This window comes from Nuphar pumila, chromosome 7 (assembly GCF_984573655.1).
Source record: "Nuphar pumila chromosome 7, dmNupPumi1.hap1.1, whole genome shotgun sequence".
NCBI classification, from domain to species: Eukaryota; Viridiplantae; Streptophyta; class Magnoliopsida; order Nymphaeales; family Nymphaeaceae; genus Nuphar; species Nuphar pumila.
In genome coordinates this window covers 85,298,218-85,307,400 of record NC_143255.1, presented here as the reverse complement: position 1 = coordinate 85,307,400, position 9,183 = coordinate 85,298,218, and the positions used below count along the sequence as shown (strand labels likewise).

At 37.1% G+C, this 9,183-nt stretch overlaps 1 pseudogene; it reads right to left on the bottom strand.

Annotated features, from left to right (window-relative positions):
• Nucleotides 1-835: 835 nt before the first annotated feature.
• Nucleotides 836-6,266, bottom strand: LOC149832418 (cyclin-A2-4 pseudogene; annotated as a pseudogene).
• Between the last annotated feature and the right edge of the window lie 2,917 nt (nucleotides 6,267-9,183).

The window sequence follows — 9,183 nt, the reverse complement described above, 5'->3', positions numbered from 1 at the left end:
CTGAGTATTAGGCGTGGCACTAAGACCATGTGCAGCCAGTGCAAAAGGGTAAGGATACTGCAGGTGGAAAAACATACCGTGGATACAGTGATGTGGGATCAATATCAACCTTTATGTGGGTCAATATGTGAATGCAAGGGTTAGTTGATATGCAGAAGTTAGTGGAAGCGGCACACAACACCTATAAAAATTTCAAACAACAGATAAGAAGGATAAAGAGTGCGCACCTAACCACCACAACTTGACTGGCGGCTCAGCCCAGAGGTGTCGACCAGCAGCAGTTACTCCAGCGACTTTGCAGCAACATATGGGAAATGTAGTATCATTGTAAAAATGATGAGGTGCTGGGGTGGTGATGAGTTCGAAGATTCTTTGACGAAGCAATCGCCACATACTACTGGAACAAGCTAATGGCTGATGAATCCCAACAACATATTTGAATAGCCCATCAACTAGGAATTTTGGCAAACGAACAACTACATCCCTGAGAGCCCCACAAAGCGCTTTACTCTTGGCTAGTTCCTCGTCATGGATAAAACTTCAGAGTGGGAAATCCATTTCCCACCTTCAAAATTTGAGTGCACAACTGAAAAGTTGTTGATACCTCTACAAATCTCTTTTTTTTTATCATTTTTTTTGTCGATTTGTCTACTTGGTGGGAGTCAACAAATCCAGCTCCACCAGTCACCAGGATTCGCAATTTGGGCAAACAGAATTTGGAACTGTGTGAAGGTGATGGCATCTAAGGTGGCTTTGAAGCCGTAGCCTTGACATCCACCTGCAAACGATGAATTTCAAATATTGCAGCTTTTAGATCCAATACCTTATGATTCCTTTAGTGCTCAAGGGTTGAATTCCATGGATGTGATAATTGATCGAGTGTCCATTTGGCATGGAATATGGCAGATGCAGCTACAAGAGAAGGAAGGAACTTCAGGAATCCATAATCAAGTAATGTAAGTTCTGCTAGATAATTTTCCAGGAACTCCAACGCAAATATACGATCTATCTTGTATGAAGCTTGTGCTGCTCGTAGAAACCTCCTGAGAAAGGTCTTTAAAGTTGGTGTGGCCAACTCAAAGCACAAATGTTTCAAAACATCAACCTTCAAAAATTTGTTACTTATTGTATGTATTATCTGTAATCAAGCAGAAGTCCTCCACACGAGGTGCACAAATCTCTTCATATTTCGATGCAATAAACATACATGTAATTTCAACTAGTTGTAGCATCTTCCTTTCAACAACATTGTGAGAGAGGAACTTATCAATGTAGTAGACTGTGAGATAAAGTGTGTCTGGAACAAGCCTATATTCTTCACAGACCTCAACAAGCCAGTCTATAAGAATTGCACGCATAGCTGGAGAAATATCCCATTGAACCATATTCATGTAATTATTTGATGGCTGCTGCTTCAACTCAGCTTCTTGTAAGTAAGCATAAATGTCTGGGGCATAAAGGCTACACACATTTGAGAATCCTTGTGGTCAATATCAATGTTTGTGAAGTGCAAACTGGTAGATGCTTCCCTCATCTCCATGCGTTCGTTATTGACTGCATCACCTTGTGATCATCGCAAAATTTTTCCTATTCTCTTTGTTGGTTTCTCTCTCTTCCTTCTCTTTTCCTTTTCTAACCTCTATTTTCCTCTTTTTTGAAGGGATAAGAATAAAAGAAAGAAAAGAGAAAGAGAAGGGAAAAGAAAGAAAGAAAGAGAGAAGAGGAACTATTTCGCGCGGTCTCACTTGACCTTCATTTAAAAACATTTAGAAATTTAACTCGCCTCCGTTTTTGAAAATATTGCAGAAAAATGGAGAGACGGGATTCGCTCGTCGGTACGAGGTTCGACCGTTCCTGGCGCCTTTACCAGGGGTAATCGAACCAAGGATCGAATCTATGCCTTTTGCTTTGCCTAAATATAATCTAAGAATTTATTCTAAAAGATCTAAATGCACAAAGAATCATGCTTGTGTAATGCCATAATGTATGCTCTTTTTGAAAGATATTTTGAAAATCTCCAAGTTATTCTGAGATGAACTTGATAAGGGAGTGAAGAAATGATTGAATCTAACTTAGAACTTGAGATAGATAAGAGAAGTTCTAAGTCTTTGAAGTAAATCAGAATTGGAAGAATAAATGAGAAAGAATGACTTGAAGCTTTGAAAATGAAAGGAAATAAAATTTCAAAGTCAGAAATAGACTTTGAATTTGAACTTTGAATTTAGAAAAGGAAATGAATACTTGGAATGACATTGAATTTGAAGTTTGAAATTTGGAATGGATCTAAGAAATCTAAATGGTGCAGAAATGAATTTAAGAAATCCAGATATGATCTTTAAGTGGATTTAGTTTTGGAATATGGAAATGGAATGGAATTGGATCTTTAAACTGGATCTAAAATAGATGTGGATTTATGGAATTCGGATGAGATTCGAAAAGGGAATTGGATTCAAAATCTAGAATTGAGAATGAAATTGGATCTAAAAATGGTTTTAAGATCTGAGATTTGAGATCCGATAAAAATTGGGTTCTGGATCCTAAGATGGATTTAGATCTGAAGTCTAGAATCCCACATGTGAGATGGATCTGGAGTCTAAGATGGATTTTGGATCTGAAGTCTGAGATCCAAAAGTGGAACTGGATTCTGGATCCTAAGATGGATTTTGGATCTGAAATCTGAGATCCAATGTAGGATTGGGTCTTGGATCCTAAAATAGAATTGGATCTGAAGTCTGAGATTCAATGTGAGTGTTGAATCTTGGATTTTAAAATGGATTTGGACTTTAAATTCAGAAGATGAATCAAGAATTTCTAAATCTGATTTGAATTTGGGAAAAGGAATTTTAGAAATTGAATTTTGAATATACAGATGAATCCCAAAGTCAATTTAGACCTTGGATTTGAAGTTTGAATTTGAAATTTAGAAAAATGAATCAAGAATCTCAAAGTTAAATTGAACTTTGAGTTTGATTAGAGCTTTTGAAAAGGAATTTGAAATTTCAAAGTCAAATTGAACTTTGAAATCTGATTTGAATTTAAATATATAAAAATGAATTTGAAATCTCAAAGTTGAATTGAACTTTGAGATTAAAAATAGAATTTCGAAAAATGAAAGGATGAATTGGATTTGAGAAGGATTGAAGATAGATTGAGGAAGATATTTACATTACTTGGAGTTTTTGAAAAGGAGTTTTGAAAATATGATGCAGTTCTATCCTAAATGATGAATGAATTTAGAGAATTTGAAATTGGATTTTGAAAAGCTATTCCATTCTTTAGATGAATTAAAATAAGATTGAAAATAGAATACATCCTTGACTATGGTCATTGAATGTATTATATAATAATCTATATTTAAATTCAGGTGAAGAATAAAATATATTTTAGTGCTTTTATAGAGTTTAAAATGAAATTAACCCTCAATATACCCTGACTATGGTCATTGGTATATATTTTGAGTTAATTTTAAGTTAAATTCTGATAAAAGAAAAAAATATTTAAGGAAAATATGATGAATTTTGAAAATGGATCCAGTGTTATTTCGTAAAAGATAAAAATCCTAAGTTTTGTTTACATCCCGACTATGGCCGTTGATGTAAATCATCAACTGAGGATTAATTTACCTCTTGCGAAATGGTGCACGTGCCATTCATGTTTCACCATTGTGAGAATTTGAGAAATAAAGGCAAAAAAAATGCATGAGAACAAGCAATTCATGGTATTTTATAATGCTCATTCATTCTATCTAAGACAGGGAATATAAATTCTCATTAAGGCCTAACTTATTACAACATTTAGAAATTGAAAATACGATTCCCAAGAAATGACATTTTCCATATGTTCCCTGCAAAATTCCAGTTAGTAGAAGGTATGACCTGAATAAATGTAGAATCAAGAATCTATAGGCATATATATATGGAGGATATATGACAATGTTAACCCGCCTACTTCTAGATGAATGTTGAAAAGGGGGTGCTATATGCAAGACATTTATGAAAAAAATGAGTTGTAAAGATAATAGATGGCGAGATGGTAAGTGTTGCCCATCTTTCATTTCTAATATTCAAGCCCAACAGCTATATCTTTCGTTTCAAAAAAAAAAAATCATCTAGATCATATCATGTAATTCTAGTAGCTTAACAGAATACAAACTATCAAAATGCCAACGAAACAATGTTTATAGTCTTACAAGCATGTACATCCTTTATCAAATTTGAACATTGTACACAGGTGTATGCAGTTATAGAAAATGTGATTCGACCTTACCAACCTTATGCGTGAATCCAAAGGTTTTTACCACCTTCAGCAGTCACCAAAGCTAATATCTGGCCCAGCATGTTATAATTCATGTTAGTTTTGAACAAACATATATGACTGAAAGGAGATACACTAAATCCCTGTTAAGGCAAAGACAAACTATAGAAATAATCTGATTAATCATGGTATGAAATAAACCCTTTCCCTTACGAATCATGATAAATACTTATAGAACAAATGATCAACAGTGCATATATGAACCGATAATCCTTCAACATTCAGAAATTTCTTCTTTAAAGAAGGAAATAAACTTGAAATTCACTGACATACCAGCTAATGCTGCTCTCACCTTTTGAACACCTAATCATGGTATTGTTCCCAATCCAGAACAGCCCATCGTGTTCTCTGATCTGGGTCTTTTATTATCTGAAAAGCTACAAGGTTGCCTGCTTTTAAACCCCCATTCATGAATGCAGCCTTTTCAGCTGCTTTGATTCAACCTCTGGCGCAGTATTAACTTTTATCGACCGACGAATTTCATTTGCAAGAAAATGATCAGCTTCCTTGGCTTGGTTCAACGTGAAAGTTGGGTTTGTATATGAAAAAAATGATATTTGCAGATCTTTTGAAGCAAACGGGGTTTTTTTAACAAGTTATACTGAAACTCGATAGCTTCCTGAAATCAGGGTTTTTAGCAAGTGAAATGAGGATTCACAATGAATCTAATATGAACATCAATCCTTTCAGCCCAAGGTACCAACTGATTGTCAGATCGACCTCAGTTATCGGCTTCCCAAGGTTCATAGTAACGAAATGGTTTCTGCTGCTTAAGTATACAGGGGGGGACCAATACTCTAAACAAATCGCAGAAAATTCATGTGATCATCATGCTACAACAGGGGATGCGGGGATATGATGACTGAAGATAATGCTATGAGATGGGAGATGTATGACACTGTGAAAATGGCGAGTAGAGGGTAGGTATGGCAACAATGTACTGTACACATGGATGTTGTGAGTAATAAACAAAGGTGACAGCGCATGCATTGTTGTAAGTGCAGTGGTAGCAATGTGCACGGGTAATCAAGTGAAGTGTTGTGCAACAGGAATGACAGCAGTGGATGAGTCTTCCAACAGTGTGTTTGATATGATGAGATCATGTAGATGTAATAATATATGCAGAGAAATGACGCAAGGGAAAGGTATGAGACACTGAACCTGGTATTTCTGCTTTTGTTCCTCTGCCCGCAGTGATTTGTGCATCCGAATCTTTTCTATCAGGAACGCCACATGGTGCTTCTTGTAGCAAATTGCCGCTTTGGGAAGACCCTTCACCAACATGAGATGATGATTTTGTAGATTATAAGGCATCTGATTTTACAGGAATCGATGCATTTGCAGTATGTGACTCCAAAGGTCAGTATTTATCCTGTCTCCATATTTATCAATAGAGAAGCAGAATTTTCTCTGGCGATGCCACCATTGGAATCTCTGTTTGTTAAAGTAAACTGTGTGCATCATCTAGCCAGTAGCCCAGAAGCAACCACAAGTTACCAGCAGAATCTGTTCCAGGGCTCAAAAGCAATTCATCGTATCCTGGGTTGTGCTGGATGGACCATGTCGTGCATGACCAGGAAGCTCTCTGATAGACATCCAGCCAGTCATAACATCTGCAAGCATGTCACTAAAATTGACCATAATGATGGTGACCAAAGACCTTCACATGGGCTTATATGTCCATCTAAGCCCTACAGGATCATGGGACCGCTGGAACTAACAGCCAAAGAACAAAAATGAATAAAATGCACACCCCACAAAGCAGCAAGAAGACAACAGTGAAAGCAAAAGGAAAATGAACAACAGTCATTAGCGGGTGAATACTCGTGGCTTGGGGTGAGGCAATAACAAATAACTTACAAAAATTGGAAAAGGCAATTAGCTATTTAAAAGCACATTGGGCCGTTAGCAGACTTCTCTGCCATCACCAGTTCATGGAGATCATTAACCATCTTGGATGTACCTGGAGGTATAAGCTTTTGTGCATTCTAAGACATGGTTCTTAGCTCATCAAATTTTGAACCAAAACATTAAGCAACAATCTTTTCTATCTCTTTTGATGATTTTTAGAGAATCTTCCAATTCCGTCATCTACAACATAAGGCACATTACCAGCCTCCTGACCAGCAATGTAATCATTTAGAATAATGGGAAATCCCCTTTATCACGACTTCAGCAATGGTCCCAGGTCTTTCTCATTGTCGAACTTTGCTGAATGAACTCCAATAACTACAAATGGTTCACCCTTGCACTTCTTTTCCAAGAAGTACAAATCTGGCAAGACATGCATGCAATTTATACAACAAAATATCCAAGGCCAAATAGAACCAACCTACCTTTCAGATGCAGAGAAAATTGAAATGGAGCAGAAATCAACCAATTCGGCTTAGATGGGAACTCCGACGACCTATTTTCAGCAGATTCAGCCTGAGGATCAGTCCGAGCCACAGAGGAGAGATCAAAACTCTCAAGAACATTTCTTGCAGAAGCATATTTTTTTTTTACACTGATTTTAGCAATAATTTCATCTAAAAACCTGAAGCGTAACATCACCAAAATATCAGGAGAGCTCTCTCAATAGCAGACTTTTCAAGAAACTTCATGGTTTGGCAAAGGGGTTGGAAAGGTTGGCTGGTACCGACGTTGGAACCCAAAATACATTGTGATCCCAATCTTACCTTCCTTGGAGAACTTCTCGTAAGGCCATTTGTTGAAATATCTTTCATTGGAGGGGCAAAAAATTATGAGAAAACACAGGCCAAAATCACTCATCATGGATATGGTCTAAGCTTGCCAGGGAACACTGGTATTCATCATTCTTCAGCATTTTGAGCGGTGGGTTTTATCTTTAAGAATCTTATATAAGTACTTGCTTTCTGCGCAGAACTTGGGCAAAGCTCACTGGCATGTTCGACAAATTCACTAAGGCAATTAGCCCATCTCCAACATAGTATCCAAGACCAACAAAGCATCATTTGGCCGGCCTTCGGGAACTAGTTTCTGCCTCAGCATTTGGTTCCAAAGCCTTGTAGCCTCACTCACTCTCTGTATCTTGCAAAAGAACTTCTGTCAAAATTCGAGAGTTGTGGAAACACTCAAATGAAACACTAATGCTGCAACTTCCACGATCTTGACCAATGAAATCTCAACTTTCCACACGTTGCCCTCCTCTTCCACTGTAAGGTTTCCTCGTCCCGACTCTCTAAACTTCAAAAAACACCTGAATATGATTCTGATCATGGTTTATTTGGGCGAATTAGAGCAGCAAGGACAACAAAATCCTGAAGCTGATAGAGTTGATAAACTAGTGGAAGTATAAATGGAAAAGCATATGGACGGGGGTACCCAATAATACCTAAGAAAATGGCCATAATTTCAGGGACAAGATATGGAAATTTGAAATAACATAATGCAAACATGGAAAACCCATGCAGAGATTTACTTACAGTGAATAACCTTCAACACCTGAAAAAAAACTTATAATTCGGGTGAGACAGAGGGGAGGAATGTTTTGAAAAATATATGGCATAGGGTGGTGATCATCGACTCTGAACTCTAGAGATCAGATACATACCTCAATTCAGGACCTCAAATGGAAAGAAAGAGCATGGCTAATCCTCCCAGCTGAATGAGATATCTAGGGTCATTACTTTATGTTATACCCATTTCCAAGAATTTTAAGCCGTCCAGATTTATTTCTTAACTATAGAACAAAATGTGCAGGTAGAAGAGCCAGCAGGGACAGATTGGATGATTGAGTTACAAGTGTTGCAGAGGCCCTTTTCTTCTCTATTGGAACGATGTTTCTGCTGTTACAGATTTCAATTAACTCCTTCGCAATTCATTATATGCTGAATGGGGGCAGCAAAGGTGCTACCATGATCATCGATGGAAGCTTCAAAGTAATCCCAGACCTTCCTTTTGGAGTCTGGGACGACGACCCTCCCCTATGGGTCAGGTTTCTGGGGGAGTGATATAGTAACAGCACGATAACACAATTAAAAGAATGCTCAAGTAACCTGGTGATGTTTATTGATAGAAGAGGCGAAGATGAATATAAAAATGAACATCTACAACAGAACTTTAAAACAAACTCTTTCAGATTTCATGACTCATGCAGATCTGAACCAACAAAAACACGATCACTTGTATGATCTGATTTCAGATCATCAGATACTACACCCATCCGTGAAGCAGGTCGATCTCCACTGCTCTCATGTTTTCAAAGCGGAGGTGAACAAAGGCCCATCATATATAAAATGAAAGAATGCACATCAAACTTAACACTAAAGAGAAAAGGTGCAGAATCGTGAGAAAAAAAAATTTACTCGAAATGACATATAGAATGAGTGATGACAATGAGAACAGATGCCTAAACAAAGAATGAAATATGAAGATGCTACAAATAAGAGAAATGTTGTAATAAAGCCAAACTTAAGAGAAAGAAAATAAACTAAGCATGAATCGAAATAGATAAAAGAAAACGAGGATCAAAACAAATCAAAAAAAAAAGTCAGAAAACGAACTGTAAAGAAGAGATGGAATGGAAAATTGATAAAATCAATGGAGAATTAAGATTAAAAGACGATGGAAACAGGAAAGCAAAACCCCAAAAAAGATTATAAGTGGAAAAGGGAAAAGCAGATGTGGGAACATGACGGTTCCATCTATGTTGCAATGCGTAGACCGATATTGGTATAGGCAAATCGGCATTACGGACGGTGCTTCTTGGTAAATAAATAAAGGGAAAATGTGAAAGAAACCAAATTGTAGCATAGAGGATGAAGAAATCTTGCAGAAAATGAAGAGAGGGCGATGAACAATAAAACCAAAATAAAAACAGAGATCAGAAAGGAGAGAAGGATTTAC